The sequence below is a fragment of the Crinia signifera genome, chromosome 9 (genome assembly GCF_055691185.1).
Source record: "Crinia signifera chromosome 9, ASM5569118v1, whole genome shotgun sequence".
In the NCBI taxonomy this organism is placed as follows: Eukaryota; Metazoa; Chordata; class Amphibia; order Anura; family Myobatrachidae; genus Crinia; species Crinia signifera.
In genome coordinates, this window is record NC_139225.1 from 126,738,571 (window position 1) to 126,747,373 (window position 8,803).

The 8,803-nt window shown below is 48.4% G+C and overlaps 1 long non-coding RNA gene across 1 annotated transcript; it reads left to right on the forward strand.

The window, feature by feature from the left end:
* The first annotated feature begins 1,983 nt into the window (after window positions 1-1,983).
* On the forward strand, window positions 1,984-8,392 carry LOC146036706 (uncharacterized). The gene is made up of 3 exons (XR_014460940.1): window positions 1,984-2,383; window positions 4,799-4,851; window positions 8,374-8,392. It is a non-coding gene; the product is annotated as an uncharacterized LOC146036706 (long non-coding RNA).
* Window positions 8,393-8,803: the final 411 nt, after the last annotated feature.

Genomic DNA, 8,803 nt, shown 5'->3' on the forward strand with positions numbered 1-8,803 from the left:
TCAAAAAAGCGACCCTCGTCGTTTAACCCCCACCGGCCACTCATCGTATTCAACGTTCCGGGGGAACCCTTGCTGTCAGAGGACAGCGAGGATTCCCCCAAACAGCGAGGCTCGCGGCTAATGAAGGGAGCCTGCTGCATTTAGCCGCAAGCCTCGCTGTTTTAGCGCCCGCACACGCCGTTTCCCCTTCACTTAAACCTAGCGAGGTGGAAACGGCATGTGCAGGGGTTCACTTGAATAGTGACCCTGTGACCTGTGACAGCGAGCAGTCAGCAGTCAGCACGCCCGCTGTCACAGCTCTCAAAAGTCATTGACTACACCTATGTTGCACTGCTTCTGTCTGTGTGCTGCTGCTATGGAAACTGCAGTGCATACTGAACAGCTGCACACTGTTGTCATTGCTTAGCAGCTTCAGGCAAGGAACCCTACCTGCATTCTGCCACATCTCCTTACCCGCCTGAGGTAAGGACACTGTAATCACCTCACTCTTGTATCCTCAGAATGCTTTTAGTGCTGTGTTTTGACCCGGGGCTGGGTGCTTGAGCCTAAGTATACATCCATGTTAGTTTATGGCTTCCTATGAGAGCTGTGTGTGCAGTACAGACCAGTATACTCTTTGGAAACTGTTTGATCTTTATGTATTTATTTTCCCCTTATCATTGGTTGCAGTACCTATGCCCTTTATGTACAGAGCTTTTCCCCAACAATGGAAAGATGACTTGGTAAATAACAGATTGGAAAATATTAGTCACAAAGGGATTGCCGCGTGCCTGCCCAGATTCCCCCCCCCCAACCCCCCCCCCCCCCCCCCTAAGTTCAATGAATAGTTAAAGGATAATTCCATGGTTAAGTAACAGCTGTAATAAAGCTAACATTTGCCCGAAAGTGTCTGGTTTTGCTTTAAAGTTCCCGGAAATATCGTTTGTAGCTACTTCTGTGAACTTCAGTAGCTGTTTCTGGTTTGTATCTTTTAACAATGTTGTTCTAGTGGGGGTGAGCTGAGGCCCATGCTGAGGTGTCCGAAGATGAAGCATCATATACTGTATATGCGTATGAAAACATTGAAGTTACCCCATAAGCTAAATCATACTTACCTACTTTCTGGCCGCCCTTTCTGGGAGAGGGCAGCCAGCCCAGGGGGGACGGGACTGCCAGGAGGGAAAAAGGGGTGGGGGTGGAGACACATGGCTACTTGTTTGGAGGTGTGGCAAATCGCACAGTTTTAGCCATGCCCCCAATGTGCAATGCTGTTTTTAAGGCATTGCACTGTGGTGGGTGGGGCTAAAATGGCGCGATTCGCGTCATTTGAACCACGGATGCCCCCCCCCCCGGCCGGCCGGCTTTCCGGGGGGTTGCCCCTCTTTCTGCGGGGCCGGGAGGGGGACCCGATTTCCGGGTGCTAACCTGCAACCCTGTGCTAAATCTTATGGCACATTTCTGCATCCACATCATACACATCGGATAGTGGTGTCACTAGGGTCGGTGTCACCCAGTGTATTAACCAGGGTTGCCGACTTTAATATTCTCCTCTCCGGGAGAAGCCCAGAGAGGAGAGTTTCAGCAGCTGCTCGGGGGCGGGGCTTGAGCGTGACGTCACTAATCCCCGCCCCATGGTGTTAAACAGGGGAATTTGCGCATCTCCGTGGAGGGGGCGGGGCTAAAATTATGCGATTTTAGCTCCGCCCCCTCCTCTGAGACCCGCGGATTGCGGCATTTAAATGCCACGATCGGGGGCGCAGCGGGAGTCCCCCCTGAATCTGGGAGGATTGCCCACCCTTCCGGGGGGCCGGGAGGGGGACCCGATTTTCGTGAGACTCCCGGCCATTCCGGGAGGGTAGGCAACCCTGGTATTAACTCGTGCTGTCACCCCCATCACACATCCATTCAGCGCTGCATGAACTGCCGGGCAGTGCCCAGTCTCTCCAGGCGCAGTGTGGATGATGAGCACGTGCAAGTCAACCAGGGGCGGGCTAAGCCGGGGGGCAGGGTGCCATGTGCCCCCCGGGCCGCTCAATCTAATGTGTGTGGGCCGCCCGTTTGTTTCTGAGGCTGCTGCTGCAGCCACGGCTAACCAGTTTCCGAATGGTCTTCGGAAACATGGCCGCCGGCCTCCTGCACTGAGGACGTCTAGTGCAGGAGGCCGCTACAGAGAGTGGCTGTGGACTCTCTGAGGAGCTCAGACCTCTGTGGCTGCCAGCAGCTGCTGCGCCTGTATCACACTGCATTACAGGCAGCAGCGTGGACAGCACAGAGGATCCCTCCCTGCTCCTGGTCAGCGTCCCTGTAGGGACCGAAAAAGGGGCGGGGCTAACGTCCGGAGGGGGCGGAGCTACACGACTGTGAAGGAGATGATGAGCTGCCAGCCTGAAGTGCCCTGAACCAGGTATGTAAAATGTGAGTGTACTTTAACTGGTGTGGGCATGTGTACAAGCAGCGCTACTAGTGTCGGCAATTGGTGTGGACATATGTACAGGCAGCGTTCCTAGTGTCGGCAACTGGTGTGGGCATGTGTACAAGCAGCGCTACTAGTGTCGGCAACTGGTGTGGACATATGTACAGGCAGCGTTACTAGTGTCGGCAACTGGTGTGGGCATGTGTACAAGCAGCGCTACTAGTGTCGGCAACTGGTGTGGGCATGTGTACAAGCAGCGCTACTAGTGTCGGCAACTGGTGTGGGCATTTGTACAAGCAGTGCTACTAGTGTCGGCAACTGGTGTGGACATATGTACAAGCAGCTTTACTAGTGTCGGCAACTGGTGTGGACATATGTACAGGCAGCGTTACTAGTGTCGGCAACTGGTGACGACATATGTACAAGCAGCGCTACTAGTGTCAGCAACTGATGTGGGCATATGTACAAGCAGCGCTACTAGTGTCGGCAACTGCTGTGGGCATATGTATAATCAGCGCTACTAGTGTCGGCAACTGGTGTGGGCATATGTACAGGCAGCGCTAGTAGTGTCGGCAATTGGTGTGGACATATGTATAATCAGCGCTACTAGTGTCGGCAACTGGTGTGGACATATGTACAAGCAGCGCTACTAGCGTCGGCAACTGGTGTGGGCATATGTATAATCAGCGCTACTAGTGTCGTCAACTGGTGTGGGCATATGTACAGGCAGCTTTACTAGTGTCGGCAACTGGTGTGGGCATATGTATAATCAGTGCTACTAGTGTCGGCAACTGCTGTGGACATATGTACAGGCAGCGTTACTAGTGTCGGCAACTGGTGGGGGCATATGTATAGGCAGCACTACTGTTGTTGTGTCTGGTGTCGGTGTGGGTGTTACGTATAAGTAGCACTACTACTGTCAGAAACTGGTGCGGTTGTTATGTATAGGCAACGCTACTATTGTCGGCAACTGGTGTGGGTGTTACGTTTAAGCAGTGCTACTACTGTCAGCAACTGATGTGGACGTTATGTACAGTATAAGTTGCGCTGCTGCTGTCGGTAACTGTGTGCGATATATATATATATATATATATACACAGCGCTACTACTGTCGGTAACCCTGGGCCATTATGTAGTCATATGCAGGTGTACTCGGGGCATTGCGTGGAGCATAATGTGTGTCGTAATATCATATGGGCATTATGGTGTGCGGCATATTGTGTAAGGGGCATTACGCTGTGTGACATAATACATAATGGGCATTACTGTGTGTGGTATAATGTGTTATGGGCATTACGATGTTATTAGTACTTTTATAGGGCCACGCCTCTTCCCCATGAAGTATCGCTCCTACATTTTGCCGCGCGCCTTCGGCGCGCACTCTCCTATTTCAGGTGTGGTTGTGGGGCAAGCACCAATTTCCTTTCTGGCACAGGGTACCAAAGTGGCTAGCAATGCCACTGGTTCTGGCATAACTAGCCAGGGTGAGCAGCCTGTGGTGTCCTATTATTGTTTTTTTTTTAATTAATACATATACGAAAAACCTCCATTTAACGATACGCTGTTACTTATGGGCCGGTGCTCTGGACTTGCCCCCCAGGCTAAAAGTTGCCAGCCAGCCCCTGAAGTCAACTATCACCATTGCTCGGGGACACCATCTGAGGTGCTGACACCAAAATAACAGAAAAGCTGTACAGTTTTGGTATCCCCCTGCCCCCCCAAAAAAAGGTGTCCTCCGATGAGATCCATTCCCCCCTGTCGCCCCCCTGTGTTTTGTACTTCATAAATAACCTCCATCTTGTCTCTCCTCTGTTACATGATCATCAGACTGCCTGAAGCGTCCTGTTCTCAGATAACAGCTGCACAGACAGTAACACAAGCAGTCTTATTTTAAATAAGGCAACAGAAAAACATAAAAGCTAAGTGCAGACATGTTCATCTTTGCTGTTAGCAATTCGTACAACAACAGCAACAGCTTTATGAACTACATCAAATTTAAATAGTTTTTTTTTTTTTTTTATCAAAAAAAGACTCAAAGGAGCTAATTCTTTAAGACCCTACAGGACCTGTGTCCAGATGCAAAGTAGCGATCTTCGTATGTGTACACAGTACTCAATCATACCGTCAGCATACCTCCCAACTTCCCGAAGGCGTGGCCTATTTCCGCGAGGCCCTGCCCCATTTTTGCTGCTGTGGGGGCATGGCTAGCGGCTCTCTGAGCTGCTGGCTATGTCCCCAAGCTGCAGAATAGATGCTTCTGCAGCTTGTGGGGCTGGGGATATACCACGGGAAACCGGGACCCCCAGTTTGAGGAAGGAGCCTAGAATGTAAACAAATGTTTCTTGCTCCTGTCCTCCAGGTGCGTTCTTTGCCGGATGCCTTATTGAGAATAATTTCCTTACACAGGTACGCAAACGGATACTACTGGAGAAGAGGACCGATCTGCGTAGGACCAATTGGTAACAATAGTGTGTGTGCTTGTAGTATGTAATAAAGTTGTACTGTACGTGTGTGTGTGTGTGTGTGTGTGTGTATTCTTTAACTATTTGCATTGTTGCAGAACTACAAGACCCAGCAGGACCTTTAATGCCCCACATGTTGGGACTTGTGGATCTCCAAGTGCCAGCATGCGGTGCAGGCTTGCTGGGACTCATAGTTCCACAACAATGCATAATCGTTTTATTCTATTTTATTACACAGTACTATCAGCCCGGTGCCCTCCGCCCTAGGGCATCAAGGACAGCCCCGGCGCTTCAGGCCTGGCAGGATTAATTCACTGGGGGGTCCCCACTCCCCAGGGTCCATGCCCGGGCTGACCAGCCACAGGTATCAATGATTCGGCCAGGGAACTAATATAAATAGTCTGTGGCATTAACCTGCTGGCTGTTTGGGCCCGATGCTGTTTCTCAAAATTTGGTGGGGACCCTAGTTATTTTGTCCACTGTAATTTGGGAACCAGGACTAGTTATTTTGTCCACTGTAATTTGGGAACCAGGACTGGCCTTGAGTCTGGTGCTGGTTTTAGAAATTCCGGGGAACCGCTATTTGGTTTAACCCATGAATTTCTAGAGCCACAACAGAGCCAGGGGCTGGTTACGGCAGTGTGGGGGGACCCATGCTGTTTTTTTGGAATATTTTTTATTTATTTATTCTGTTTTTGCACTAAAGCCTGCATAGATCTGACTGATCCATGCAGGCTTCTGCCAAATATGGCTGGAAAAATTAGGTCAATTACCGTATGTTACATAGGTCTGGTTAATAAATTAGGAATTGCCATTCGATTGAATAGTGATTCCTATTCATATTTTTTTGATGGCGTATGCATTCTTATTCCTGAATACGAATACGCCTGTCAAAAGAATTCCAATGGCTGTATATCGGCCATACCAAATTCGGAAAATACTAATTTACGGCTGTATACGGCAGAAATGGCTACGAATAGGCGTATTAGTAGCCATTTCTGCTTAGTAAATTTCCCCCAATATATTTTGAGTGGTGTGAAAGCAGTTGTATCTCTAGCTGTACCTTATCCCTGTAGATCATTTGTAAGGACATGTCAATTTTCACTGTGCTGCAGATAGTGATTATTATCACTAACTAACTGATAGTGTTGTCTATCGTTAGCAGATGGCCTAAGCTAAGTTAGTTGATGGAATAAAGTAAATAATATGTCAGCAGTGTGATTCACTGCTGTGCAAGGCTTTTATTGATACAGTATCTGCACAGCTGGCAATAACAAACTAATAACACAGGGGTAAATACCAGGATATCTGTACAGTAAGAAATAAATCATAAATTGTGTCACATACATTTTAAAAGCAGTATATATATTGCTGTACATATATATATATATATTAATGTTGTGACAAGGAATCACATACACTGAATATAGATGAAGTCTTCAAATCTTGTCGTCCTGTGAAAATTGTAGGATCATGGTAGTAAGGCAGCTGTATCTCATGGGGCGTACACACAGGGGCAATTTCAGGGCATTTTCTAAGTGATCTCACTAGATCGCTTAGAAAATGTCCCTACATCCCTCCATGTGTAGGGGCCATAGCGATAGTGATGCGCGGCCCTGCGTGTCACTATCCCAGGGTTCCCTCTCCTTCAGGGAGAAAATGCTCTGTTCCTGGCCTTCCCGGGTAACGTACTGTATGATTGCCATCACCTGCGTTGAAACACCTTTCTTAGCAATTAACTACAGTAGGTCACCACAGGCGATCAGAATCAGAATGAGCTTTATTGGCCAGGTATACTTGCGTATACTAGGAATTTGTTTTCGGTTTGCTGTGCAGCAGCCAGGTGTATAACAAGTAAACAACATACAGTATATACAATAAACAATATAACCAGGTGGGGGAACATGTACAGTCATACAGAAAGATATTCCGAGGCGACACCATGTTAGATTATGTGCAAAGGGTTATGGCACGACTAGACAGTGAGGTGTTCATGAGTTCATGTGTCAGCAGGTGAACCGCTTGAGGGAAGACACTTTTTAGGCTTCTGGTGGACCTGGTGGTAATGGCCCTGTAGCATCTGCCTGATGGCAGCAGGTTAAACAAGCCATGGCCAGGATGTAGTGGGTCCTTGACTATCTTCGTTGTCTGCTTTTCTTGCTCTGGACAGGTACAGGTCCTGGACAGAGGGAAGGTCCGTCCCGATTATCTTCTCCGCAGTTCTGACTACCTTTTGTAAACTGTATTTGAGTAGAAGAGGAACTGAAGCTTCTGTGGGATGTTGAACTTCCACAGTTGCCTAAGGAAGAATAGCCTCTGCTGTGCTTTTCCAACAATAATATCAGTGTTGGGCCCCCATTTAAGGTCCTGGGAGATTGTGGTTCCTAGGAACCTGAAGGAGTCCACTAGCAAAACCACACTGTCAGCAATTGTTAGCGGAGGAACATCAACAGCCTTCTTCCTAAAGTCCTTACCATCCCAACGGTTTTGAGTGGGTTGAGCTCTAGATGCTTGCTGCTGCAGCTCCGGGCCAATCAGTCCACTGGGCCGATTCGTCCCTGTCCTTGATAAGGCCAATGACGGTAGTGTCATCTGCGAATTTGATTATCTTTACTGATTGCGCCTCTGAGGTGCAGTCGTTGGTGTACAGGGAGAAGAGCCGGGGAGAGAGTACACAGCCCTGGGGGGCTCCTGTGCTGATGGACCGCACTTGGGAGGTGAATTTCCCCCCTTTCACAACTTGTTTTCTATCAGTCTGAAAGTCCACAATCCAAGGACACGTAGCTTCAGGGACTCCTAGGCGGAGTAGTTTGGGGTGGAGGATGTTGGAGATGATTGTGTTGAAAGCCAAGCTGAAGTCGATGGCAATCATACATTACTCGGGAAGTCCAGGAGCAAAGCATTTTCTCCCTGAAGGAAAGGGTCAGGTAGGCAACCATGTGCTATCGCTTGGTGATTAACATCCTGCATGTTGGATAAATCTACTCAAGTTGCCAGTTGGGGCCAGTGTTTTCATCGGAGAACACTGTCCCTGACAGGTCGCTTAGCAGCACACATTGTGGACACATCACTGTGCAGCGCTGTGTGCTGCTGAGAGATCTTGCTGAGCAATCTGAGTGATCTAGCATTGCTCAGATTGCTTAGCACAGTCGCCCTGTGTGTAGGCCCCATAACTCTTATGTACAGTGCTGTATACAGTGTCAGAGTTATATATTATTAATTACTCAGTGTTTTTAGCCCAGGCCATTGCCGGTAAGTCAGGCCTTGGGGCCTTTACAAGTGCGTTTATAAATAAAAACTTTGATGGACTTGGTTAAACATTAAAGCATGTTACAATTTGCAAATAGCTTTCAGGTAGAATGGGAGAGATGTGGATTGTGTTCACGAATGGTAATGTGCAGGTAAGTGATTAATTGCCTGCATTGTCGCTGACTGATATGATGTATGGCTGTAGAATCCCATGGAAAAACCATGCAATCCATATCAAATACGTGTATTGTGTCTTTGTATTCCGCACAGGTCACATTGTACACAGTGAACGGGTTAATGGCTCGCGGTTAAAGCGCGGTGAGATCACAGGCAGCCTCACTCCGGTCTTTATGGTTGCACTGTGATATCATAGAGGGTAAAGTCACAGAGTCAGGCAGGCCAGCAAGTACAGGCTTGTTCCCAGCACAGACAAACTCGGTAAGGGCTGAGCAATAGCCACACCCGCTAACGCAGGGAGGAGAGGGGCCTTTGACCTTTCTGCTGTACAGCAGCAGGGCTAATCTCATTGTCCACACTGTTTTACTGTTTTACTGCCAAATTTAGGACAACCAGCACAGAGCAAACGATTGCTCCAGATCCTGCCTGGCAGCTTCAAAGTTTTAAAGAAAGTTTTCAATATAGAGGAAGATGTGCCCTTTCTTACATGTTGATATTACAAACAATTCCCAGGTACACTTAG